General features: G+C 46.6%; 1 pseudogene; it reads right to left on the bottom strand.

The window, feature by feature from the left end:
• Positions 1 to 18,202: 18,202 nt before the first annotated feature.
• LOC122749725 lies at positions 18,203 to 26,990 on the bottom strand (annotated as a pseudogene).
• Positions 26,991 to 27,027: the final 37 nt, after the last annotated feature.

Genomic DNA, 27,027 nt, shown 5'->3' with positions numbered 1-27,027 from the left:
CAAAAGAAATAGTATGGTTACATCTGCATCCATATTCCAGTTCTTTTTTTTCTGGATTTGGAGAGCATTTTCCATCATGAGTCCTTTGGAACTATCTTGTACCATTGTATTGCTGAGAAGAATCAAGTCTATCACAGTTGATCAACACATAATATTGATACTGTGTACAATGTTCTCCTGGTTCTGCTCATCTCACTCATCATCAGTTCATATAAGTCCTTCCAGTTTTCTCTGAAATCTGCCTGCTCATCATTTCTTACTATTCCATTACATTCATATACCACAACTTGTTCAGCCATTCCCCAATTAATGGGCAACCCCTCAATTTCCAATTCCTTGCCACCACAAAAAGAGCAGTTATAAATATTTTTGTACATGTGGGTCTTTTTCTCTTTTTTATGATCTCGTTGGGGAAAAGACCTAATAATGGTATTGCTGGGTCAAAGGGTATGCACAGCTCTAGAGCCTTTTGGGCATAATTCCAAATTGCTTTCCAGAATGGTTGGATCAGTTCACAGCTCCACCAACAATGCATTAGTGTTCCAATTTTTCCACAGCTTTTCCAACATTTATTATTTTCTTTTTTTGTCATATTAGCCAATCTGATAGGCATCAGGTAGTACTTCAGAGTTGTTTTAATTTGCATTTCTCTGATCAATAGTGATTTAGAGCATTTTTCATATGGCAATAGATAGCTTTGATTTCTTCATCAGAAAATTGCCTGTTCATATCCTTTGACCATTTCTCAATTGGGGAATGACTTGGATTCTTAGAAATTTGATTTACTTCCTGGTATATTTTAGAAATGAGGCCTTTATCAGAAGCACTGGCTATAAAAATTGTTTCCCAGTTTTCTGTCTCCCTTCTAATTTTGGATGCATTGCTTCTGTTTGTACAAAAACTCTTTAATTTAATGTAATTAAAAAGTCCATTTTGCATTTCATAATATTCTCTATCTCTTGTTTGGTCATAAACTGTTCTCCTTTCCAAAGATCTGAGAGGTAAACTATTACTTCCTCTCCTAATTTACCTATGGTATCACCTTTTATGTCTAAATCATGTACCCATTTTGACCTTATTTTAGTATAAGGTGTAAGATGTTGGTCTGTGCCTAGTTTCTGCCATAACTATCTTCCAGTTTTCCCAGAAGTTTTTGTCAAATACTGAATTCCTATCTAGAAGCTGGAATCTTTGGGTTTATCAAACAGTAGATTACTAAAGTCATTTACTACTGTGTCTCCTGTGCCTAACCTATCCCATTGATCCACCACTCTATTTCTTAGCCAGTACCAAATAGTTTTAATGACTGCTGCTTTATAGTAAAGCTTCAGATTTGGTACAGCTAGCCTACCTTCCTGTGCCTTTTTTTTTTCATTAGTTCCCTTGATATTCTTGACCTTTTGTTTTTCCAGATGAATTTTGTTACTATTTTTTCTAGCTCTATAAAATAATTTTTAGGTAGTCTGATTGATATGGCACTGAATATGTAAATTAATTTAGGTATGATTGTCATTTTTATTATATTAACTTGGCCTATCCATGAGCAATTGATATTTTTCCAATTATTTAGATCTGATTTGATTTGTGTGAAAAGTGTTTTGTAATTGTGTTCATAGAGTTCCTGGGTTTGTCTTGGCAAGTAGACTCCCAAGTATTTTGTATTGTCTACCATTACTTTATTGTTTTATTGGGTTTTTTTTTTTTTGGTTTTTTGTGGGGCAATGGGGGGTAAGTGACTTGCCCAGGGTCACACAGCTAGTAAGTGTCAAGTGTCTGAGGCCGGATTTGAACTCAGGTCCTCCTGAATCCAGGGCCAGTGCTTTATCCACTGTGCCACCTAGCCACCCCCTACCATTACTTTAAATGGAATTTCTCTTTCTATCTCTTGCTGCTGGACTTTGTTGGTAATGTATAGAAATGCTGATGATTTATGTGGATTTATTTTATATCCTGCTACTTTGCTAAAGTTGTTAATTGTTTCAAGTAATTTTTGAGTTGATTCTCTAGGATTCTCTAAGTATACCATCATATCATCTGCAAAGAGTGATAGTTTTGTTTCCTCCTTGCATATTCTAATTCCTTTCATTCCTTTTTCTCCTCTGATTGCTAAAGTTAACATTTCTAGTACAATATTAAATAACAGAGGTGATAATGAACATCCCTGTTTCACCACTGATCTTATTGGGAATGCCTCTAACTTATTTCCATTATATATAAAGCTTGCCGATGGTTTTAGGTAGGTGGTACTATTTATTATTTTAAGGAAAGCTCTGCCTATTGCTAAGCTCTCTAGTGTTTTTATTAGGAATGGGTGCTGTATTTTGTCAAAAGCTTTCTCTACCAAAAAAAAAAAAAAAGCTTTCTCTGCATCTATTGAGATAATCATATGATTCTGTTTAGTTTTCTTATTGATGTGGTTGGTTATGTTAAGTTTTTGTAATGTTGAACCAGCCCTGCATTCCTGGTATAAATCCCACCTGGTCATAGTATATTATCCTGGTGATCACTTACTGTAATCTACTTGCTAATATCTTATTTAAGATTTTTGCATCAATATTCATTAGGGAAATTGGTCTATAATTTTCTTTCTCTGTTTTGGTTCTGCCTGGTTTTGGTATCAACACCACATTTGTGTCATAAAAGAAATTTGGTAGAACTCCTTCTTCACCTATTTTTCCAAATAATTTGTATAATATTGGAATTTATTGTTCTTTAAATGTTTGGTAGAATTCACTTGTAAACCCATCTGGCCCTGGAGATTTTTTCTTAGGGAGTTCATTAATGGCTTGTTCAATTTCTTTTTTCGAATATGGGCTTAAGGATTTTATTTCCTCTTCAATTAACCTGGGCAGTTTGTATTTTTGTAAATATTTATCCATTTCATTTAGATCATCAAATTTATTGGCATACAGTTGGGCAAAATAGTTCCTTACTCTAGTGTTTTTTTAATAGGAATGGGTGCTGTATTTTGTCAAAGGCTTTTTCTACATCTATTGAGACAATCATATGATTTCTGTTGGTTTTATTACTGATATAGTCAATTATGCTGATGATTTTTCTAATATTGAACCAGTTCTGCATTCCTAGTATAAATCCTAACTAGTTGAGTGGCTTGTGTCTGAGGCCAGATTTGCTTGGGTCCTCCTGGGTCCAGGGCTGGTGCTTTGTCCACTGTGTCACCTAGCTATCCCATGATGACATCTTGAAAATAAAATTAAGGGGTGAGAGAATTGCACTGGGATAAAGGGAAAGAGAAAGGTGGAAAGGAGTAAAGTATCTCACATAAAAGAATCAAGAAAAAGCTAATGGAGTGGAGGGGAAGATGGGGGGAGGGAAGTAGAGGAGTGAATGAGCCTTACTTTCATCAGAATTGGCTCAAAGAGGGAATAACATACACACTCAAGTGCTTATAGTAATATATCTTGCCCTTTGGGGAAGTGGGAGAGGAAGGGGATAAGTGGGGAGGGGTGAAAGAAGGGAGGGCAGATTGAGGGAAGGGCAGTCAGAAGCAAAATACTTTTGAGGAGCAAAAGGGTAAAGGAAAATAGAAAATAAAGTAAATATCATGGGGAGCAAATAGGATGGAGGGAAACACAGCAATAGTAACTGGGGAAAATTCTGAAGCAGAGGCAAGAGCAATGTAAGATGAGGAGGAGGATGGTGATGGTACTTACTTTGCTGGGCTATTGAGAAGAAAATTCTTTGCCAGGTATAAGGTACTACACAAATGTTAGCTATTATTGTTGTTGCAATAATCAACCTCATGGGTGTTTTGCAAGGAAATTTCCCTTTAAAGTACTATATAAATGTAGTTTACTATTAAAAAAAAAAAAGATGAGCAGGATGCTATCAGAAAAACCTGGAAAGACTTACATGAGCTGATGTAAAGTGAAATATACTGTATACAAAATAACAGCAATGGTGTAAGATGATCTGCTGTGAATGACTTAGTTATTTTCAGCAATGCAATGATCCAAGACAACTCTGAAGGACTTATGAAAAATGTGATCTATCTGCAGAGAGAGAACTGATGGTGTCTGAATACAGAAGGAAGTATATTTGTGTTGTTGTTAGTTCCTTTTTCTAAAGTGTTTTTTTCTGCTGTTTTGCATGACTGCACATATATAACTTCTATTGAATTGCTTGAGTTCTTTTGGTTTTGTTTTGTTTTTGTTTTTGATTTTTCAGGGCAATGAGGGTTAAGTGACTTGCCCAGGGTCACACAGCTAGTTAAGTGTCTGAGGCTGGATTTGAACTCAGTTCCTCCTGAATCCAAGTCCAGTGCTTTATCTACTGCTCCACTTAGCTGCCCCCTGAATTGCTTGAGTTCTTAAGCGGGGACAGGGAGGAAGGAAGAGAATTGGAAACACGAAGTTTTAAAAATCGATGTCACGATTTGGTTTTACATGTAAGGTGGGAAAATTCTAAATAAATAATTTTTTTGAAAAATAAATCCCACCTGGTCATAGTGCATTATCCTTGTGATGTATCGCTGTAATATATTTGCTAGTGTTTTATTTAAAATTTTTCATCAATATTCATTAGGAAAATTTGTCTATAGTTTTTTTTCTCTGTTTTGGCTCTTCCTGATTTGGGTATCAGCACCATATTTGTGTCATAAAAGAAATTTGCTAGGACTACTTCTTCACTTTTTTTCCAAAATAGTTTGTATAGTATTGGTACTAATTGTGAAGAACTATGAATAACTTAGCCCTTCTTAGCAATACAGGGATTTAAGATGATCCCAAACGATTCATGATGAAAAATGTTATCCTCCTTCAAAGAAAGAGCTGATGGAATCTGAATGCAGATCACAGTATACTATTTTTTGCTTTCCTTCCTTCCTTCCTTCCTTTCTTTTTCTTTCTTTCTTTCTTGCTCAAGTTTTCTTCCACAAAATGACTAATATGTTTTACATGATTGCACATGTACAACCTATATCAGATTGCTGGCCATCTCAGGGAGGGGGGAGGAGAGGAAGGGAAGGAAAGAATTTGGAACTCAAATTTTTTTCAAATGTTAAAAAACTTTACATGTAATTGGGAGAGAATGAAATATTATTTAAAAATAAAGCACTATATAAATATATGAAGGAATAAAGAAAACACATCCTCAGTGGGGAGAAAAGAACTTAGATACAATACACAACCAACAAACATGCATTAAGCACGCTAAGCACTGGGTGGAGAAAAAAAGAAGTAAAAATAGTCTCTGTCATCAGGGACCTTGTGTTCTAACGGTGAAAGCAATATGGAAGGAAATAGGTACATACAAGATGCATAAGGAGTCCATTGATGGTGACCCTCAAGGGGAAAAAGGCAAACAGCTGGGAAAAGGGGCAGAAAAGGTCTCTTACAAAGGTGATGCTTGAGTCTTGAAGAAAGCCCATGATTCCAAGAGGAGAAGGTAAAGAGAGAGAACATTCCAGACAAGGGAGACAGAGTGGTCCAAAGGTGTGGAGAGAGGAAATTGGGCATCCATCACACATGAGAAAGAGCCTCAGGTAACTGGATCATGATGTGGATCCATGAAGGGGAGGGGTATACAAGAAGACTGGAAGCAAAGAAGGGGATCAGCTGCTGGGAAACTTCCATGATAAACATGGGGGGGGGCAATTCATGATCTTGGAGGCAAAAGGGATCCACCAGAATTTGCTGAATGAGGGTGAAAGTGAAGGGAGGAGACACAGGTAGATCTACCCTTTAGTGGAATCACTTCATCAACTGTGTGAAGACTGGAGAGTGGAGGGAAGAGACTTGGTGCAGGCCGACCACTAAGGAGGACGTTGCAATAGCCTAGGAGAGGCAATGAGGGTCTGAACTGGGGTGCTGAATCTGAGAATAAAGAGATAGGAGAGAGAACATAGAGAAAGAAATCCCAAAGCCTGACGACTGCTCAGATACACAGGGCAAATGAAAGTGAAGAGTCAAGGTCACAATAAGGTTGTAAATCTCCCAAGGGATGGGGAGGGTGGTGATACTCTTGACAGGGCCGGGCAAGCATTGGCTTTGGGGAAAAGATAATGGGTTCTTTTTTGTACTTGTTGAGTTGGAAAGGTCCAGGACAGAGACATTCAGTTTAGGTTCAGGAGAGATGCTAGGGCTGGATAAATAGATCTGGAAATCAACTGCATAGAGATGATCGTGGGAGCCTATATCATCAAGTAGTATTATGTCGAGAGACTAGAGAGGGAGTGCCTAGGATAAAGCCTTGGGGAATACTCCTTGGCAGTGGGCGTGACCTGGATGAAGACCCAGCAAAGAAGCCTGGGTAGTGGTCAAAGAGAAATGGTCCAAAAATCTAGAGAAGGGAAAGTCCCTAGGAGGAATCAGTGATTAGGAGGGGCAAGGGCTACCCAGAGTCTGCAGGGATGAAGATGGGGAGAATGAGAACAGTTTTCCATGAAGAGATCCCGTGACTGGTGAGAGAAGGTTGAGTTGAACGATGAGGCTGGAAACACAGGCATGGAGGGAATGCAGACACTGGGATGGGGAGCTGACACACTGCACTAGAACCAGAATCCCCAGACGAGAAGCTCTTGGTGGGCCATGGCAGTTGGCTGAATCTAGTGATGTGAAATATAATAGGGATAAGTGCAGGGCTCAACACAAGGTCAAAAAATCAGATTCACAAGGAAAACATGGAGGAGGGATGGCCATACAACAGTCAGCCAGCACCCACTCTGCCACACCCTGTGCCAAGAGCCCCAAAATGCCAGTCCTTGCTTTTCTGGAGTCTACAACGCCCTGGGGGAGACAACTTGCAAATGACTCTATTCGACAGGACTGTCTCCCTACTTGAGGAGTATTTGCATCCATCTTGGCTCGTTCTCCAGGTACCTTCTTGCCACTGGAGGCCTCATTAACCTGAAGTATCCATCCCCCTGTGAGAGGGAAGGGTCTTTCCCTTGTGTCTTGGCTTGATTCATCTATAGAAGCTGGCCTCACGCCCATGTAAATATGGGGCGGATGGACAGGCACACCCAGGCAGCACACGCCCCCCAATCTGGGAAACCTGGTGACTCACCTGGCCAGGCCCTGGACGGACTGAATGCAGACAATGAACAAGCTGAGCGGCAGGGTTGGAGGGAAAGGAGCCTTCTGGCCTAGAGCAGCTGATTCAGCCCCTGGCTCCCCCGTGTTTCATGTAAGACTCCCCGTGTTTATGGGGTAATAAAAGAGGGCCAGTCCAGAGATGCAATGACAGCCAGCCCTGCCAGGCTTGACAGGCGCCTGGGGCTGCCACCGCTTCCGGAGCCTCACCAGTCTTAATTAAAGGTCAGGGATGGGTTTGGGAAGAGCCTGAGCCCCACTGGAGGAGCCCGGGGTTGGGGCAGCCACGCTGCAGGAATGTACAAGTCCCTCGGGAATGCACCTCATGATGGAGGCTTACATGTACACACAACACCACGTGGGGCTCAAGCCAGGAAGACCACTGCAGGCATCAGGCCCTTTCTCTGGGTCGGAAGGAAGGAAGGAAGGGAGGGAGGGAAGGAAGGAAGGAAGGAAGGGAGGGAGGGAGGGAGGGATGAGGGGAGGGAGGAAGGGAGGGAGGGATGAGGGGAGGGAGGGAGGGATGGATGAGAAAAGGGAGGAAGGGAGGGAGGGAAGGAAGGGAGGGAGAAAGGGAAGGAGGGAGGAAGGAAGGGAGGGAGGGATGAGGGAAGGGAGGAAGGGAGGGAAGGAAGGAAGGGAGGGAGGGAGGGATGAGGGGAGGGAGGAAGGGAGGGAGGGAGGAAGGGAGGGAGGGAGGGATGAGGGGAGGGAGGAAGGAAGGAGGGAGGGAGGGAGGGAGGGAGGGAGGGAGGAATGACAAAAGGGAGGAAGGGAGGGAGTGAGGGAGGGAAAGAAGGAAGGAAGGAAGGAAGGAAGGAAGGAAGGAAGGAAGGAAGGAAGGAAGGAAGGAAGGAAGGAAGGAAGGAAGGAAGGGAGGAAGGGAGGAGGGAGGGAGGGAGGGATGACAAAAGGGAGGGAAGGAAGGAAGGAAGGAAGGGAGGGAGGGAGGGAGGGAGGGAGGAAAGGAAAGAAGGAAGGAAGGAAGGAAGGAAGGAAGGAAGGAAGGAAGGAAGGAAGGAAGGAAGGAAGGAGGGAGGGAGGGAGGGAGGGAGGAAACCACCTGAGAACCAGCACCAACAATGGTGGGAGTCTGTCTGAGCACTGTGTCTATGGGCATGTTGATGCCCATCTATGGGCACCTCAGTTTCCTCCTCAGAAAAGAGGGGATTGGACAAGATGATCTCTAAGATCCTGGCACCATGCAAAGCCACGCCCTCACTCCTGCCTCATGCCAGCCCTCCTCTACCCTAGTTCCCCCAAATAAAAGATGAGGGAAGGAAGGTCCAGTGGGATTGAGCATACCCTGTCACCCAACACTGCCACCCAGATTCCTGTTTGCACCCACCCCCAATGGGCCCTGAGCCTCCTGAGCAGGGCTCGAGACAATTCCTCCTTGGAGCTTTTTCTGCTCCCTCAGCCCAGCAGCCATCCCCCCTGGAGCCTCAGTTTCCCCGTCTGTGAAATAACCAGACTAGCTGACCTCCTGGTCCAGCCCTTCAGTGACCCTCTTGGATTCTGTGACCTTGTATGTCACTCACTGCTCCTCCTGCCCCCTTTGTGTTCACATTCCAGGCCAGGAGACAGAAAGCCTCAGAGTACTCAGGTCCTGTGACCTTATGGAGGTCCTGATCACTCCAAAATTCAGGTTTGCTCATCTGAGAAAGGGGACCAGTGATGCCCGTACCTCCTCCCCACCTCTGAGTGCCGAGGAAGCCCTCTGAGGGGGTGGGCAGTGTGGAAGGGTGACCTCTCTGACACCCAGCTGGTGAGCTGACCCTGGGCAAGCCATTGCTTCTCCAGATCTGTTTCCTCAGTTCTAAAATGTGGACAGAAATACTTCAGATGCTCAATCACTCAACAAGCATTAATTAAGAGCCTCCATGTACCATGTTCCTGGTACTCTGGGATTGACTGCGCACACCTGGTGAGGTGTTGGGGGAATCAGAAGAAGCCTTGAAATCTACACAATGCAGGGTGAGGACCTGAAGAATTTCAGGAGGTGGTTTGGGAAGAGTTTGAATCAGGAGTGGGGAACGAGAGGGCAGGGCCGAGCAAGGGGCAGCTAGCGACCCCGCCTGACCGAACAGAGAAAGAATAAGAAGGAAGGGGAGTCCAAGAAAGGCAGCCAACTTGATTGGAGCCAGATTGCGCATGGCCTTCAATGCTCAAGAAGCTGGCATTTAATGTTGAAGGCACTAGGGAGCCAGAGGGCTTCTTTGAGCAGGGACCAGACGGACCAGAGAGGGAAGGGCCTAAAGACAATAGGAAACAGTCATCCAGAAATGCAGTAATCGAAGCCTGAGTGGGGGCAGGCACAGAGAGAGAAGGGAAGTCAGAGAGTCACAGGGGACACGGCATCGTCACCAATGACTTGATCGGTGCGGGGTCGAAGGGAAAGAGAATTCTGAGGCTCTGAGCGGATTTGGCGGAGGAGGACGCGGCATCTTTAAGAGGTAGGTGTGGGAATGCTGAGAGGAGAGGCTGGCCAGGCTTGGGGAAGATGGATTCCGTGTGAAGGAGCGACGAGTGCGAGCGCTAAATGATCTTGTTATCCTCAAAGTGGCACCGTAGAAAAGAGGCCTAGAGAGGGTTCAGAGCCTCCCTCTGCCCTTTACTACCTACGGGACCTTGGACAAGTTCCTTCTTCTCTGCTCTGGGACTCAGTTTCTTTGTTAAATAAGGGGGTCGGATGAGATCATCTCTGATTCCTTCCAGCTCTAACCCAATGCTTAGCTCCATGAGAGTAAGAGTCAAGATCTTTGCTACCCTCCCAGAAGAGCAGGGCATAGATGAGGTAGGAAGGGAAGGAGGAAGGGAAGGAGGGAGGGAAGGAGGGAGGGAGGAAGGAAGGAAGGAAAGAAGGAAGGGAGAGAGGGGGAGAGAGGGAGGGGAACAGGGGAAGAAATGATGGAAGGAAGGATGGAAGGGAGGGAGAAAGGGAAGGAGGAGGAAGGGGAGGGGAGGGAGGAAGAGAGATGGGAGGGGGAAGGGGGGAAGAAAGGAAGGAAGGAGAAAGGGAGGGAGGGGAAAGAGAGACCGAGAGAGAAAACAGCCCCAACTTCTTTTATTGGTATTTTTCCTGCTCCACCCACTTAGCTACTTAATAAATGCCAAATAATAGCAATGCCCTCCGACACCCAGCCGTCTTCCTGGAGCCTCACAGTAATCACCTAACAGCTCTGGCTCAGTTTCTCCATTTGGGAAATGAAGAAATTTAACAACAATTAGTTGTTACAGTAAAATACTTTGAAGATGAAAAATGCTGCTGAGTGTTTATTACTATTATTAGCAGTGAATGGGAAGCAGAAGGCAGAAGTAGGTTAACAGTTTGGAGGGGCTGACCTAGCTCTCCAGTGACTGGAAGGCATGAGAGAGGGAAGAAGCTACTGGGCTCGAGCCGAGCTGTCAGAAAGGGAATTTCAATGAAGCCCAGTCTGACGGAATGGAAACTGGCGGGCCCTGACCTTGGCCCGAGCCCATGAATTGAGTCCACATCTTTCAACTCAATTCAATTCCACAAGTATTTATTAAGCACCAACTACATACCTGCTACTATTTTGTTTTTTGTTTGTTTGTTTGTTTTGTTTTGTTTTAGTGAGGCAATTGGGGTTAAGTGACTTGCCCAGGGTCACACAGCTAGTGTTAAGTGTCTGAGGCTGGATTTGAATTCAGGTACTCCTGACTCCAGGGCCGGTGCTCTATCTACTGCACCATCTAGCTATCCCTGTATCTGCTACTGTTAAACACTAGAGATATAAGAAGGAAAACCAGTCTCCTGCCCTCAACAAGATGACATTCTATTTAAGGAAATAACCTCTGTGTGTGTATACATACATCCATACATCCATATGGTACACACATATATGGCTACATACATATATATGTGGATACATACATATATGGATAGAGAGAGAGAGATGTACAGTGTACAGCTATGATTATACCCATGCATTTGTTTCTACAGAGTGTTACTGCAGACTGATTGGCCCATTGGCTGATGCCCCTCTAGATCTTATTGCATTTATCTTGTATGTGGAGCTTCCCATCCCAGGCAGGCTTGGCTGTCACCTGGAGAACAGTCAGCCCTATAATACCTTCTGTGTATATGTAGAGAGATACACCTCCAAATGAGTTGAGAGACCTCTGGGAGAGACAGCCAGAGGAGAGATGGAGCAAGGAGAGGAGAAGATCTGGACTTTGACCAGACAAACAACAGAAGGCTCCCTGTGGAGCCAAAGGCATGTAGGGAAAACCCAGCTCCCCAATGTGCCCCACAATTCCTAGCAGCTGCATGCTCATAGACTTCAGAGTGGACTCATAAGGTGAATCATTCTCTCCCTGGGTGAGCTGAAATTTCATCTCACTCTTGGGTCCCAAAGCCCCTTTACTCTCATATAAGCCAGTCTGAAGGGTTTTCCCAATTACTGTTTTTGACTGCTTTGATATATATGTTTACACACTGTCCATGATTGGCTTTGTACAATACATGCTGTGCATGTATTATACAAAAAAGCAAAAAGCAAACTGGCCAAGATTAAGCTGCTACCTTCTTCCTCCCATACTGACCTGGCAGGGAAGACACCACCACCAGGGAAAGGGGGTTATCCTGAGCCCTAAAGAACTACACCCCATATCTGATTGTGATAGATATAATCCCAAGTCCCAAACCCTGCTGAAGGTAGGAAGGTGAGGGAGTGAGTGCCTAACAATAACTGTCCTCCCACTACCCAAAAAGGTAGAAATCCCATCCCTGTGGAGACATGGTGGGGGTGGAGGGAGCAGAGAGCTGGAATCCCCCTAATCTATTTATAGATCCCTGTTATATATAAGCTGCCCACCATCTTTTATGATTCATAGGTGACACACATTCATATAATATATATCTCTGTATATATATATATATAAGTATATGCTGTATTTACTAGTGTTGTGTTAATTATTATGTGTTACAATAGGACATAAGTTCCTCATTGCCTAGAACAGTGCCCAGCACATAGTAGGTATTTCATAAATGCTTGATGATTTTTTTTCTTGAAGTCTTTTCAAAAGAGAGTGCTAACAACTGAGGGGAAATCAGGAAGAGTCCTTGTAGAATGTGCCCCAAGCTGTGGTTTGAAGGAATTTCGATTAAGAGGGTACAGTGTGGATGTGAAAAGGGAGGGTCCTCCTGGCATGAACCAGCTGAGCAAAGACATGAAGGTGCAAGGTTTGAACTTCAGGTGGTGGAAACAGCCAGCCACTCAGACTGGACAGGAGGGGGCTTGAGGAGGCAAAAAGACTGGAAACAGGGGCAGCTAGGTGGCGCAGTGGATAGAGCACCGGCCCTGGATTCAGGAGTACCTGAGTTCAAATCCAGCCTCAGACACTTAACACTTACTAGCTGTGTGACCCTGGGCAAGTCACTTAACCCCAATTGCCTCACTAAAAAAAAAAAAAAAATTAAAAAAAAAAAAAAAGACTGTAAAGGGGCAGGAAACCCAGATGATGGGGGCGGGGTTGTATTTCCCACAGAGGCAATAGTGAATCCCTAAAAATTCTTGAGGAGGGGGTGACATGGCCAGAACTGCATCTTTGTGCTGTTGTATGCAGCTGTACTGTATGGAAGATGGCCTGCAAAGGGATCAGAATTCAAATGAAATATCATTCAGAAAGAAGGGGAAGAGACTCGCTATCAGGAATCCAGTTAGGAAGTTATACTAGTGGTTGAGACAAGAAGCAATGAAGCCTTGGTGGGGGGTAGAAGCTGGGTGTTCACAGGGAAAGGAGAGCGTGCAGGACACACTGGGGTAGGGAAATAGAATCCACAAGCTTTGGCGACTCTTTGGGTGTGGGGAGGGTTAGGGTTAGGGTAATCCAGGATGACTGACTGAGGTTGTGAACTTGCTCGATTTTAAAGGAAGGTGTTCAGAAGAAGGCTCACTTGGGGAAGGGCGGGGTATGAGTTCTCTTTTGAACATATTGAATTTGAAATGTCAATGGGACAGTCACGCCCAGAGGTCCACTAGGCAGCTGGTGATGGGGACCTGGAAACTGGGATTAGATTTATAGATTTTGGGGCAATCGGTATAAAAAGTTATTCATAGAAGCTAATAAGATCCCAAGTGAGAGAGAGTAAGGAGAGCATCCCCAGAGAGTCAGCGCCTAAGGACCAGAGTTGGCTCCCAATGATGAACAGATGCTTTGAGACCCTCAGAGGAGCTTTTTGAATGGTCCAGGCCAAAGGAGAGATTGCTCAGGAGGGGAGAAAAATATAGGGATTGTCTTCAACAGGTATTTGAATGAGCTTCCATAACTCCATCTATAAAATGAATTAATTATCCTGCCCTCCATTTACGAAGGTGACGCTGCTGACCCATCGGGAGGACGTGATCTTGGAATTGTTTTGGCAGTCTGGATCACACTGAGCTAGCCACACCCTGACATCTGGCCCCTCTGGTGAGTAAGGACCCATGTTGGGGAGAAAGCTGGATATGGGAGTGTGGCAATCTGCCGTCGAGCTGCTTCTCGGCTCCTCATTGAGCTCACTCCAAGACTAGGTGCTGGACTCCCACCTTCCAAAGTTACCTCCTGGAGTGAACTGGGCTCCCGAAGGGGCATATTATCTAATAAGCACGTCCATAGCGCTGTGATTAGTTAGCATGGGGCTTGCCCTATCTGACCTCTGCTGAGCCAGACAAACAAAAACACCGGATTTGGACAGAATCTCTGGGACCACTCTGACTCCTGCCCCTTAGCTCCTGGATACACTCCTCTCTGTTTACCTGCCCTTCTTCCTCCTTCCACTCCCTAAGTGTGGGGTCCCCGAGGTTCCGTCCTGGGTCCTGCTACCTTCCCAGTCTCACTGCCTGGGCGATCTTGGCCTCTCTCATGGACTTGTCAGCCACAGACAGACGCCTCCCAAATTTTTGTCTGCAGCTGATATCTTCCTCTGAACTCCCACTCTGCATCTCTGCACTGCCCACTGGACGCCTCCACCTGAAAGTCCCATCAGCATCTTAAACTGAAACTGGCCCAAACTGGCCCGTTCTCTTCCCCACCCTCCTTCCACCTGGCCCACTTCTCACAAGGGCAGCGCTGCCCACCCAAGGCCTGGGATTTGTGGACTTGGAGGCATCTGTCACTCAATTGCTTCCTCCTTACCAATCAGCTGCCAAGTCCCACTCATTAACAGCATGGCCCAATCCAGCCTTTTCTCTATTCCCAGGGTCTCTACTCTTCAGGCTTTCCTGGCCCTGCTAGAGCAAAAGCTTCTTTGTCAGTGCCCCGGCTCTGGTGACCCTCTTCTTGGATCTGTCCACAACATGGCTGCCAGGATTATCAGCCTGGGTTTTTAAGGCACAATTAGTACCTTGTCACTTGCCTGATCAGCAGCCTCCTCTAACTCCCCATTACCTGTAGGAAAAAAATATAAAGTCCTTCATCTGCCAACAGTGAAGCCATTCCCTCTGAGAGGTAAAGCTCCCCCAATCTATCAACCTCCCACTCCCATCCAGAGACTAAGGTGGTGTAGCGAGTATTATGCCACTGAGGTCCTGGGGAAAGTGTTTCTATGTTTGCTCTTGTATTGGCTTTGAAGTCGAGAGTCCTCTATAAAAGCTGATCTGTTAAGTGGTGAAAGGGAACTGAAAGTGCTGGTCAATATGCCCCCTAAACTTGGGGGAAGACAGTTGCAAGGACTCTAGTGCATGACAGGGACAAGAGACTCCCCTAAACTCCATAGGTCCTGGAGAAACCTGGGAGATGGTTTCCCATAAGCTCCAGGCAGTGGGGCCAGAGAGAGACATTACAATGGAATGAGAAAATCAATGCTATTGACATACAGTTCTCTATGGACAAAATATATATATGTGGATATATATATACATACACACACACGCATATATACACATACATACCTATATGTATGTGTGTGTGGAGAGACAGAGAGGCAGAGAGAGGGAGAGACAGAGACAGAGAGGCACAGAGGAGAGACAGAGACAGAGAGGGAGAGACAGAGAGGCAGAGAGAGGGAGAGACAGAGACAGGGAGGCACAGAGAGGGAGAGACAGAGAGGCAGAGAAAGGGACAGTCAGAGACAGAGAGGCACAGAGGGAGAGAATTCATGGCGGGGTTGCCAGAATCTCCACCAGCGGGAGGCTCCGGAGTCTCTTAATTGTTCATGCGCACTAAGCTCCTCATTAACAGCCCCTGGGAGCCGGGCGCTGGCGGGTTCTACCCTAAGGAGGGTTGAAGTAGTTGAGGTTAGAATGAGAGAAGGCCAATGTTCCTGTGCCGATGGGGGGCGGGGGGGGGGGAGCATGAGTAGCCCCTGCTCTGAGTAACTAGGAAGAACCAAAAGAAAACAAGTTCACAGAACCCGGGCTGAGTCCCTGCCTTAGGAGCGGGCAGCTGGGGATCAGGAGAGAGCTGGATTCAAATCCCGCCCTCTACACTCATTAACTGCCTGACCATGGATAAGTCACTTAACCTCTCAGAGGCTCAGAGAGACAATTATAGCCCCTATCTCACCGACTCAGTGAGATGAAATATGTGAAGCAGATAACAATCCTCAGGTGCCATCTAGGTGTTAGCTGTCCGTCCTTAGGTCTCGAAGGAGGAGCTCAGGACTGAGCCCGGCCACCCAATGCAAAGGCACCCCCCCAGAAGGGAGCTCCTGAGCACCAAGCCGGCATCCCTGGGGATGCTTTTCAAGGTCTGTGTTAGTCTACGTGGTCTCTGAGGTTCCTCCTTACTCTGATCAATGTAATGATCATTCAGGACTCAAGAGGACCAACGAGGGAATGCACTTTCTTCCAGTGAGGTGGAGGACTCCAGGTATGGAGCAAGGCATATGCTGCTAGATGATACCTCCATTTATTATTATATCCAACTGTATGTCTTTGTCATGGGGCAGAGCGGGGCTCCTGGGGGAGGAGCCACGATGGGGGGGAGGGGCACTCATTGGGAAGGGACAGCTATGAAAAGAACATTGAATTCTAAGGCATGTGAGAAGTGAGCCCAGGGGAGAGGCTTGGAGGATGTCACAAAAGCCTTTGGTTCTGCCATGGGAGCTGCTTCAGGAGTGGGGACTCTGGTCAGGAAGAGACAACATCCCATGCCAAGGCCGGTCAACAAGCCTCCATCTGTTCTGGGAGCTCCCTGGGTGGCTAAGGGCAGGACTCTGTCTGTTTGGAGGGCATCCCCTTTCTTTTTTCTTTTCTTTTCTTCTTCTTCTCCTTCTCCTTCTCCTCCTCCTCCTCCTCTCAGGGCAATGAGGGTTAAGTGACTTGCCCAGGGCCACACAGCTAGTAAGTGTCAAGTGTCTGAGGCCGGAATTGAACTCAGGTCCTCCTGAATCCAGGGTCAGTGCTTTCCTTATCCACTGTGCTACCAGCTGCCCCTAATGACATTCCCTTTCAACTAGGTTTCTCCACAAAACAAAGGCACCATCTCCTGCAGAGAATGACAAGGTAAAGAAAGTCTATGAATGATGCAATAAAAACCTCCAAATTAAATCAGTATATATCCCAAGACTTCACTACAAAGGGAAGATGGTGAAAAATTAATGGGAACATATGACTTGAGGGTAAGAAACAACAAAATCCAAAAGACCCACTAACTATACAAAAGTCTCACACCTATGAATCAATACTTTCTTTAAGAAGAGAGTGGAGGGGGCAGCTAGGTGTTGCAGTGGATAAAGCACCAGCCCTGGATTCAGGAGGACCTGAGTTCAAAGCCAGCCTCAGACATTTGACACTTAATAGCTGTGTGACCCTGGGAAGGTCACTTAACCCTCATTGCCCTGAAAAAAAAAAAGAAGAAGAGAGTGGAGGCACCAGTCATAGTGAGCACTGAAAAACACTTAAAAATAAGATTGATGATCTCTTAAAGAGACAGAAAACTACTGGTTACTCATGTGGAAGTAATTTCTAAATTTCTTCTCCCAGCTCTGTTCTGACTCTCTGGACTTGGCCACCATGCCTCAGCTGCCTTCTTCTGCTAGAAGCTCCCTCTGCCTCTGGAGCCCCCAGTACCAGCCCTGGATTCAGTAGGACCTGAGTTTAAATCTGGTCTCAGACACTTGACACTTACTAACTGTGTGACCCTGGGCAAGTCACTTAACCCTCATAGCCCCGCAAAAAAGAACTTCCATTTTGAGGACAGCTCAAGCTTTCCACCATTCATTCCTTCCTTGGCTCTACTTTTGACTCTCCAGAGTCTACCACCATGTCCCTGACATGGTACTCTCCCCCATACTCCACTTTTTAGTATGCGTTGTCTTCCTCCATTAAATTTAAGGTCTTTGGGAGCAAGGACCTTTTTTTTCTTGCTTGAATTTATATCCCTAGAACTTACCACAGGGCCTGGTACATAGTAAGCACTTAATAAATGCTTATTGAAGAGTAAATATCATGGGGAGTGAATAGGATGGAGGGAAACACAGTTAGCAATAGTAACTGGGGCGAAATGTGAAGCAGAGGCAAGAGCAATGTAAGATCAGGAGGATGAGGAGGAGGATGGTGGAACTCACTTTGCTGGACTACTGTGAAGAAAATTCTTTGTCAGGTAAAACTATATAAATGTTAGTTATTATTGTTTTTGCAATAATCAACCTCATGGGTTTCTATAAGGAACTCTCCCTTTAAAGTACTATGTAAATGTAGTTTACCATAAAAAAAAGATGAGCAGGATGCCCTCAGAAAAAACTGAAAAGACTTACATGAGCTTATTCAAAGTGAAATGTACTATATACTAAATAACAGTAATATTGTAAGATAAATGCTTATTGACTTGCTTTCTAAATCAGCTATCTACATAGTCAATTTGTGAGAATGAATATCAAAATTAATAGTAAATTAGAATAAAAATCAAGATATGCCATACAATTAAAACAACTTCGAACTGAACTAGTTAAATACACTATTAAAATCCAAAATGGTAAAGGGATAAAAGAACAGACACTTTAAAATACCATTATCATTTGCTAAGGAAATTTAACTGAAGTGATTGAATTGCCCACATGAGGAGACCCAAGGAGTCAAGAAACCATGTCACCCACCAAACCCTTGATCTGCTTCCCAAGTGAAGAAATAAGGCTGCCAAGCACAGCACCAGTTTGTAATACATGTTTATTAGTAAAAAAAAAAAAATGTAATGAAGCAGGATGGTAGATGGTTCTGAGCTGAATCATCTCTTAAAACTGAAATGAAATAGAGGGAAATGTAACAAGCAATCCAAATAAGTCACATCATGCCAAGAGCATTCAATGATGATACTAGGACAAGTAGATGAGAATGGAAAAGATCTGTGATGATTCCCTCAAAGACAGCAGAGTCACCACATTAGAACTCTTAACATCTCATCCCCACAAGTTCTGCATTGAGGAAATAAAGATTAAAAAGTAACTTTTCAGGCCACATACACACAGAGTAGTATGTTTACGGCTTGTGTGTGTGGGTTTGTGCAGGAAGCAACACAATAACTACCAGTCATATGACAATTGTCTCATCTTTGCAAAATCTTTGTGGAAATGATTTATACATGTACCAATATCATTTGGAAATAAAGGTACAAAAAGAATATTGGCAGAAATACATATCCAGCCTTTTCTGCAGCCCACAACTTTATACCATACAAGATGGAAAGGTGACAAGCTCCACTGTGCTTAGTACTTGTTTACAAAACAAAGCACTGGATTTGGTAAAATAAGACTCCTTGAAGTCTCTCTCCCAATAGGATGTCTCACAAGCATATGTTTAAATTGTTCAGATTTGAAAGATACTTTGTCTGATACTTCTGATCATCAATATCAAGTGAGGCATAGATCACGGAGACTTTTGCTCACCAAACATATTTGCCACAGTCATAAATACCCTCCAGGACAAAGTCCATATGAAAAAGGGATTCCCTAGGGATAGTGAAGTCCTCTAAATGTTCCTATTTGTGAATAACAGCATGCTGATTACACCACACCCTCAAAACATGACAGGGACTCCTAAGTGAAATCCATAATCACACTATCACATATGCCTATACAATCCACACAGGACAAATAAAGTGGATGAAGAATCTCTGCTGTCCCAGACAATGGCACACAGTTGAATGAATACACCCTAGATTTTGCCCATTGGGGTGTGCATTATGTGTACATATGTAATTGTATACTTATGTATATACATGCACAGGTATTGTGTGTGCATATATCTTGGATGGACACTGCAGCCAGCCAACAAACAGCCCAGAATCGAATAGGACAGAGAGAGCAAACTGATGCAAGAGACCTCAGAGATCACTTAGTTTAGCCCCCTTCATTTTACAAATGAGGAAATAGTCATTGGGTCAAGCTATATTGCAAGGGTTTCCTCCAGAACTACAGAGTTGAGTAGGCTATTCGCCTCTGCACTCAGTGGCCCCAGGCAAAGTCTGCCATGAAGAGTTTTGTGTCTTCATTTGCTGCTGGCTTGTCAATATTTAGTAAATTCCTGTTGACTGACTTACCATCCCATTTAGCTGCTCTCATCATACCCGCCTCTAGCATAGTTCCCTTTCTCAATGCCGGCCCTCTGCCCCTTCTAATTTGTTGCTTCAGATACGCTGTGAGCCCCAAATCCAGTGCCCAAGTTCATTAGAAGCTGTGATGAGAAGTGGAATGTCAGTTTCGTTTCTTTTCTTTTTTTCATGACTCACCATTTCCTTTATTTGTACAAAATAGTGACTAACCACACAGGCTGAGAAAAAATGGTGGTTTTAGGGTTTAAACAAGTCCTTCCGTCCTGAATGAAGCATCTATTTTGAAGGATGGGACTTTCAGCTTTAGCCCCAGCACCTTTGGGTTTGGACTCAGCAGGTTTAGCAGCCTTAGAATCACTGGACTTGGCTGTCTTGGGATCAGACTTAGTTGTCTTGGGATCTGACTTGGTTGCCTTGGCGGTAGACTTTGTGACCTTGGCGTCAGACTTGGCAGCCTTGGGGTCAGTGGTTCTGGCAACCTTAGAGTCAGGCTTTGTGATCTTGGTGCCTGGGCATTTGATGCTGATCCTAGGGCCTGGATGCTTGGTGGCCATCTTGAGGCCAGCACACTGGGCACTGGCCTTGGGGATCTTGGGCATCTTGGGCCCGAGGAACTTGGCCTCAGAGGCCTTGGTGCTCAGGGCCTTGATGGCTTTGTCCTTGTTGGCCTCCATCTTTTTTAGTCCCTTCCTCTTGTTTCTTGGTAAAGTGCATGTTTCTCAGAAACTTGGGGTCAACCCCTTTCAGAGACTTGTATCTCTGTGACCTAGGTTTCTTGATACCATTTCTGTGCCATTTTCTTGATTGGTTGTGGGTGGTACAGTTCTTAGACTTAGCCATCTTTACACCTCAGCCTCCACGGACCGGCAGAGGCTGAAAGCAAAAGCAGAGTGTCAGTTTCAATAGGATAATTGAGTCACAACACTCAGAGTCTGCCCATGTACATGCTTTTATTTACATGTATATAAAATTTATTTTTTATTTATTTAGAATTTTATGTTTTCCAAATTACATGTAAAAACAAATTTTGACATCAATTTTTAAACTTTATGTTCCAACTTCTTTTCTTCCCTCCCACTCCACCCCACCCCCCAAGAACTGAAGCAATTCAATATAAATTTTACATGAGTAGTCATGCAAAACATCTTCACATTACCAGGTTGTGATAGAAAACAGGCAAAAACAAAACTTCAGATTAAGGAACTATCAAAAAAAAAAGCTTCAATCTGTTTTCAGATACCATCAGTTCTTTCTCTGCAGATGGATTGCAATTTTCATAAGTTTTTCAGAGTTATCTTGGATCATTGGAGCATTGCTGAAAGTAACCATATGCTTCCCAGCAGATCATCCCCCACTATTGCTGTTATTTTGTATACAGTACATTTCACTCTGCATCAGTTCATATAGGTTTTTCCAGGTTTTTCTGATAGCATCCTGCTCATCATTTTGTTTTGTTTTGTTTTGTTACACGTGTATAAAATAAATGTGATTGACTGAGCGAGGGTCTGAGGGACTGTTGGACGAGGGGCAGGCACACAGTTTGGTGACATTTGCTGTTGCCTCTCCTCATAGCATCCCCTAGCCTGTCTCTTTAGATGGAACATTTCTCTCCATCCGCCGCTCTACAATCCAGCCAAACTGGCTGTTCCCCTACTTTGTCTTTCATCTCCTGCCCTGTGACAATCTGTGCTTGAGATGACATGCCAGGAGCACCCTTCCTCCTCCCCTCCACCTCTTCAGCTCCTTTCTTCAAGGCTTATTTTACAGGAACCCTTTGCTGACCCTCCTGTGTGTTAGTTTTCCCTCCTTCCCTCAGCTCAAAAGAAGGAATATTGTCATTCTTGAATATGGAAGTAGTATAGTGGTGGTGATGACCAGGTCAGGATTGGGGGTGACCATCCTTGTGTGGATTAGCAGAAAGGGAGGATTGGGTCCCAGGAAAGGGAGGCTCCAAATGTTTGAGGGAAAATCAGTATACGTGTTGAAGTGACTTCATGTGGGGCAGGAGTCGGGATAGAAAGTCTGGGAATCAGGCCTTGAGCTCCTTGAGAAAGGAGCAAGTGTCCTGAGGTCAGCAGACAGAGGCCACCGGGATCTGCTCTGAACCTTCGAGGAGAAGTCGCTAAGTGATGATGGTGGACAGAAGTGGCAACAGGGAGCAAGGAATGTTCTGACTCTCCCACCACAAACAAATGGGGAAGGGGGCCATGAGGAAAAGGGTAAGCTGCATGGCAAAGGGTGGAAAGGGAAGCAGTATCTTCTGGCAGGCGGGGATGGGTCAGCCAGGTGGCGCAGTGGATAAAGTACCAGTCTTGGATTCAGGAGGACCTGAGTTCAAACCCAGCCTCAGACACTTGACACTTACTAGCTGTGTGATCCTGGGCAAGTCACCTAACCCTCATTGCCCCACAAAAAAAAAAAAAAAAAAAGGAAGGAAGGAGGGGACTGGGCTAAGTGCTTTTGTAAACATAATCTTGTGTGCTCCTCACCAGAACCCTGGGAAGTTGGTATTATCTCTGAGGCATACATGTTAAGTGATTAACTGACTTTAAGCCCAGTGCTCTTACCTACCCACTGGCCACCCCACTCACTCCACAGGCTGTTTAATATGAAAGGTTGGCGTGTTTTTCATTGCGGAGCAGTTTTCCAGCATGTGCTGATTTCCTACCCATTAGACTGCAGGAGGGTAAGGACCATTTATCACTCTGTCTTTCAGTGACATGTCCCTCTGTGCCAACTCCCTCTACCCACACTGCCCCTCCCCCTGGCAGGTTGGGTCCTCATGACGACTTGGAGGGCTCTAGTGGTAACTCTGAGAAGAAAACCTCCTACCACCATAACACTACCAGTTGGGAGGGGCACAGATGTCCAGATTTACTGGGGTGTGGGGCTTCCTTACCCACCTGGGATTGGAGGCTGTGCCAAAGCCACCATCTTGTGATGCCAGGCCAGGCTGGCCCAAACCAGCACGAGCCACTCCTGGGCTGGCCATGGAGAGCTGCGACCTTGACAGGAAGAGTGGAGAGAGCAGGCAGGCTCGGCCAAGGTGCACGAGAACATTTCCCTACACTTCCACATTGGAATCCATCAGTCATTTCAGAGAGTCACAGGGTTGGAGTGGAAAGGGAATCCCTGAGCCTTATTCCAGATCGGGGTAGCTAGAGAGCTGCCCTGGTAGTGCTGCTGCTGGGTCTGACCTCTGGGCCAAGCAGGATGAGCTTGTTCCCTGACATGACGTGCACTGAACGTGGAGCTCAAAGTCTTGGATTCAAGTTCTGACTCAAACATTTATAAATGGCCTTGGGCAAACAACTGCTTCTCTACATTTTCGCTTCCTCCTTCATAAAATGGCTCTCGTCCCAATGGGACCTCCAGAAGAGGTCGTGAGCACCAGCTGACTAAAGGCAGAGAGAATGGCCCACAAACTTGGACGTCCTGTATCTCAGCTGCTGTTATTACACCGAGTGCATAATCAAGTCAGAGAGCCGAAGGAAAGACCATTCACCCACAAATTGCATTTTATAGCCCATGCAAGGTCTTCATCACACCTAAAATAGTACCTTGTACACAGTAAGTGACCAATAAATGTTTGCTGAATGAATGTATACAATGACTGCCATGTAATTGGATTTCTGACAATTAATCTAATTGTAAATAAGAAGTTGACTTGTTAAGTGTAAATCTACACACACACACACACACACACACAACTGGCATATAGCAAGAGCAGTAATAAGCAATGAGCATTCCCTCTCCCCCTCCAAAAAAGCAGTTGGGGCACATTCCCCCATCAACAGACATGAGACTTCATGGGGGAGTGAGCCCAAAGTTAGCATAAAGTGGAGATGGGACATATAGCCACACGTGTGTGTGGAACACATGTGGCCAGTGCCCTCACAGCCCCATATGCGAGACCTCCAAGGCCATTCCCTCTCAGGAAGTCCTTGGGGTGTTTGGGGCTGGGTGTGGTGATGGATGAGCTGCTGGCCTGGTTCCTCACTGGACTCCACCAGAAAGGTCAGTCTGTTGCGGGGCTGTGATGGCCAAGCCATTCATTCCCTAGGATGCTGCCCAGCTGGGCTGGGCCTCACCTTCCTGATGAGCCTCCACTAGCCAGGGCTCAGTCCTCAGAACCTGGGCTCCCTTTTCCATGGATGACCATGGTCTCAGCAGCTTCAGCCGCTGGCACAGCTGCAGGTGACACCTGGAGGGCTGGGGGCCTGAGCTTGGCAGAAACCTCCTCTCTGGCTCCTTCAGAGTCCCCAGGCTAAGGTCTATCTGCCCCAGGCAGGAGGTGTCCTGTGGGACAGTCCGGGTTTCAGGAGCAGTCCTGTCAGGGGGGCCTTTTCTGTGGCCTCCAGTGGTCAGTCCTGATTCCATCAAGGACACTTCCCTGGCTTCTTTGGGGCCTCCACAGATGAGCCGCTGGGGGCACAAGGAGGAGGGGTGCAGGGCCAGGCTCGCTGTCTGATGGCCTCCTCTCTCTCCCTCTCCCTCTCCCTCTCCCTCTCCCTCTCCCTCTCCCTCTCCCTCTCCCTCTCCCTCTCCCTCTCCCTCTCCCTCTCCCTCTCCCTCTCCCTCTCCCTCTCCCTCTCTCTCTCTCTCTCTCTCTCTCTCTCTCTCTCACTCACACACACACACACACACACACACACACACACACACACACACACAGCTAAGGTCTCTAACCCTCTCAAAGGAGCAGGATGTGGATTCTGCTAGGAGGCTTATCTTTTCACATCTCAACCGGTGTTTTTGCAGACTTTGCTGCTTTGGCAAAGATTCACAAGGATACTCTCTCTTCCATCGGCATGCCAGCACACACCTAGTGCTCATGGGATTGAAGCTGCTCTTCATTTGGGGTAGGGTGTGGGTATCATATGACATGAGATGGTCAGTGGGGCTGTGTAGGGAGGCCTTGTGACCCAGGAGCCAGTCAGCTTGCCCAAACTTGGAGAGAGCTCCCAGACCCCTCAGTCCAATGGGGACCCCACCAGGAGGCCCCCCTGAGGCATCACCCTCCCTTTGCTCGAAGGCCTGCAGGGAGGGAGAGCCCCACTCCACTCCAGGGCAGCACCAACGGTTCAGAAGTCCTTCCTGGCATCTTTCCCCTTGCTCTCAGGCCTACCTCGTGGGGCTGAGCAGAACCAGCCAATCCTCCCTCCCACAGACGACACCATCGCTCCCCCTTCTGCCAGTGAAGGTGTCCACACAAAGGCAGTGAACAGAGGACCCCACACGAGGAGGATATCCCACAAGCTGGCCTCACATTGTGCTTCCTCCTGCCATTCGCAGACATGACCTGAAGGATGCTCGGGGCAAAGGATCTGGCACGGACCTTCAGAAGGGAAGGCCTCAGCACTCCCTTCACCCCAGCCACTGGCTGGCCTTCTCTGCCCCAGACCCCTGGATGGATGAGAGCCTCTGATCCACCAGAAACACTGTAGAGGGGGCCCTCCACCAGCTCCCTCGAGAAGGGCCCAACCTGCCTCAGTGACAGGGCCCCCCAGGCCAGCCTGGAGACCCAGCAGCAGCTGTGAAACCAGACCTTGCCTTGGGGCGAGGAAATGTGACCTGTTCCTCTTTGTGCCCCCTTCCCAGAGGCTCAGCAGAGGCGCTCGACCCCCGCTAATGAAGGAAGGAGACCCCAACCACAGAAAGGAGGAGGCACTTGTGGAGATGGGAACTGCCACCACCTGCAGGGGGTGTCTTCAAGGGGGGCACCTGGCTGTGGGTGTTCCGACCCCAGAACAAGCCCTTCCTAGGCTTCTCCAAGGCCCAACCTAAGGCCCTGGCTATTAATCAGCCATTCTGTCTGTCCTGCCTGAGAACACTGGACTGGGGAAGTAGGTACATCAAGGGTGGTTTGGAAAGGTGGGCCCCTTCCTCCTTAGCAGCCTGGAAGATACATCTTGAGTTTCAGAAGAAGAGGAAGGAAGGGAGGGAATAGAAAAGAAAGAAAAATAGAATGAAAGAAAGAAAAATAGGAAGACAGGAAGAGAGGAGAAAGAAATAAAGAGAGGAAGGGAGGAAGAAAAGAAAGAAAAGAAAAATAGGAAAGAAAAAAGAAAGGAGGGAAGGAAGGAGAGAGGAAGAGAAAGAAAAATAGGACAGAAAAGAGAGAGAGGAGGGAAGGAAGAAAAAGAAAGAGGGAAGAAAGGAAGAAGAGAGAACAGAATGGGGAGGAAGGGAAGGAGAGGAGAGAAAACGGGAGAGGTGAGGAGGAAGAAGGAAAAGGAAGGAAAGGAAGAGGAGGGGAGGGGAAGGGAAGGGAGGGGAGGGGAGGGGAAGGGAAGGGAGGGGAGGGGAAGGAAAGGAAGAGGAGGGGAGGGGAGGGGTGGGGAAGGGAGGGGAGGGGAAGGGAAGAGAAGGGAAGGGAGGGGAGGGGTGGGGAGTTTCTGAGAGCCGCGTTTACATTTTTTGATGTAAAAATAGACGGCCAGTCCTGACTCGCATGCTGTCATTTAGAGGCTGCGAGGGGCCGGGCACTGATCCAGCCAAACCCTCCTAGATGCCAAGTCCTTTCTGGAAGGGCTTTGCACCCCGGTGACAAAGAGCTTAGGGAAGGGGGGCTGCTGGTCCTCGTTCAGAGTTTCTGTGGCAGCCTCGCCGTGTCTGAAGGTCACTGCCAGCCCAGCCGGGCTGTTTTACACCATGCATTTAAGCATACACACACACACACACGCACACACGCACGCACGCACACACACACACACACACGCACACACGCACGCACGCACACATAGACACACACACGCACACACACACACACACACGCACACATAGACACACACGCGCTCTTTTCTGCGTTCTGTGCAGCATCTGCGCACAACGCCGACTCCGTAAAGGACCCCAGAAGTCCAAGGCTTGGCCCCAAGTGCGTGGAGTCATGGATTTGGCCCTTGGCCCGGGCTGCACGTGTGTCAATGCTTCTCTACCCAGACGGCTCAGCGCTTTCTCTCGAAGCCCCTTTCCCCCATCCATCACTCATCCCCGTCTCCCTCAGCCTGCCCTGCCCCTCTTCCATTCCCACCCAGCTCGTGCCCATAGCTCACTTCAGGACCAGATTTCAAGCCCTGTGTTTGACATTCAAAGCCCCCCCCACAAGCGGACCTCCTCCTTCCGTTCTAGTCTTCTTGCTCCTTGCTCCTCCTGAGCAGCGGTACTGGGTCCTCCCGGCTATTCCGGCTCAAATACTCCATCTCCCTCCGCCAGGCATTTCCACTCTCCCTCCTCAGGTCTCCCTCCTGCCTCCCCCCTCCGCCTCTCCCCGCCTTCAAGTCCCAGCTAAAACCCCACCCCCTGCATTCTTGTACCTGCCCTCGGCTGATCATGTTTTGTCCCGTGTTTATATTGTTTGTCCACTGGTTTCCCATGTTGTCTCTCCCATTAGCCTGAGATCCTTGAAAGCAGAGGTCTCCTTCCTTCGCCCCTCCCCCAAACCCCCCTCGCTCAGCACAGGGCCTGGAGCATGATGGGA

The sequence above is a fragment of the Dromiciops gliroides genome, chromosome 3 (genome assembly GCF_019393635.1).
Source record: "Dromiciops gliroides isolate mDroGli1 chromosome 3, mDroGli1.pri, whole genome shotgun sequence".
NCBI lineage: Eukaryota > Metazoa > Chordata > Mammalia > Microbiotheria > Microbiotheriidae > Dromiciops > Dromiciops gliroides.
This window is presented reverse-complemented; position numbering and strand designations above follow the sequence as displayed.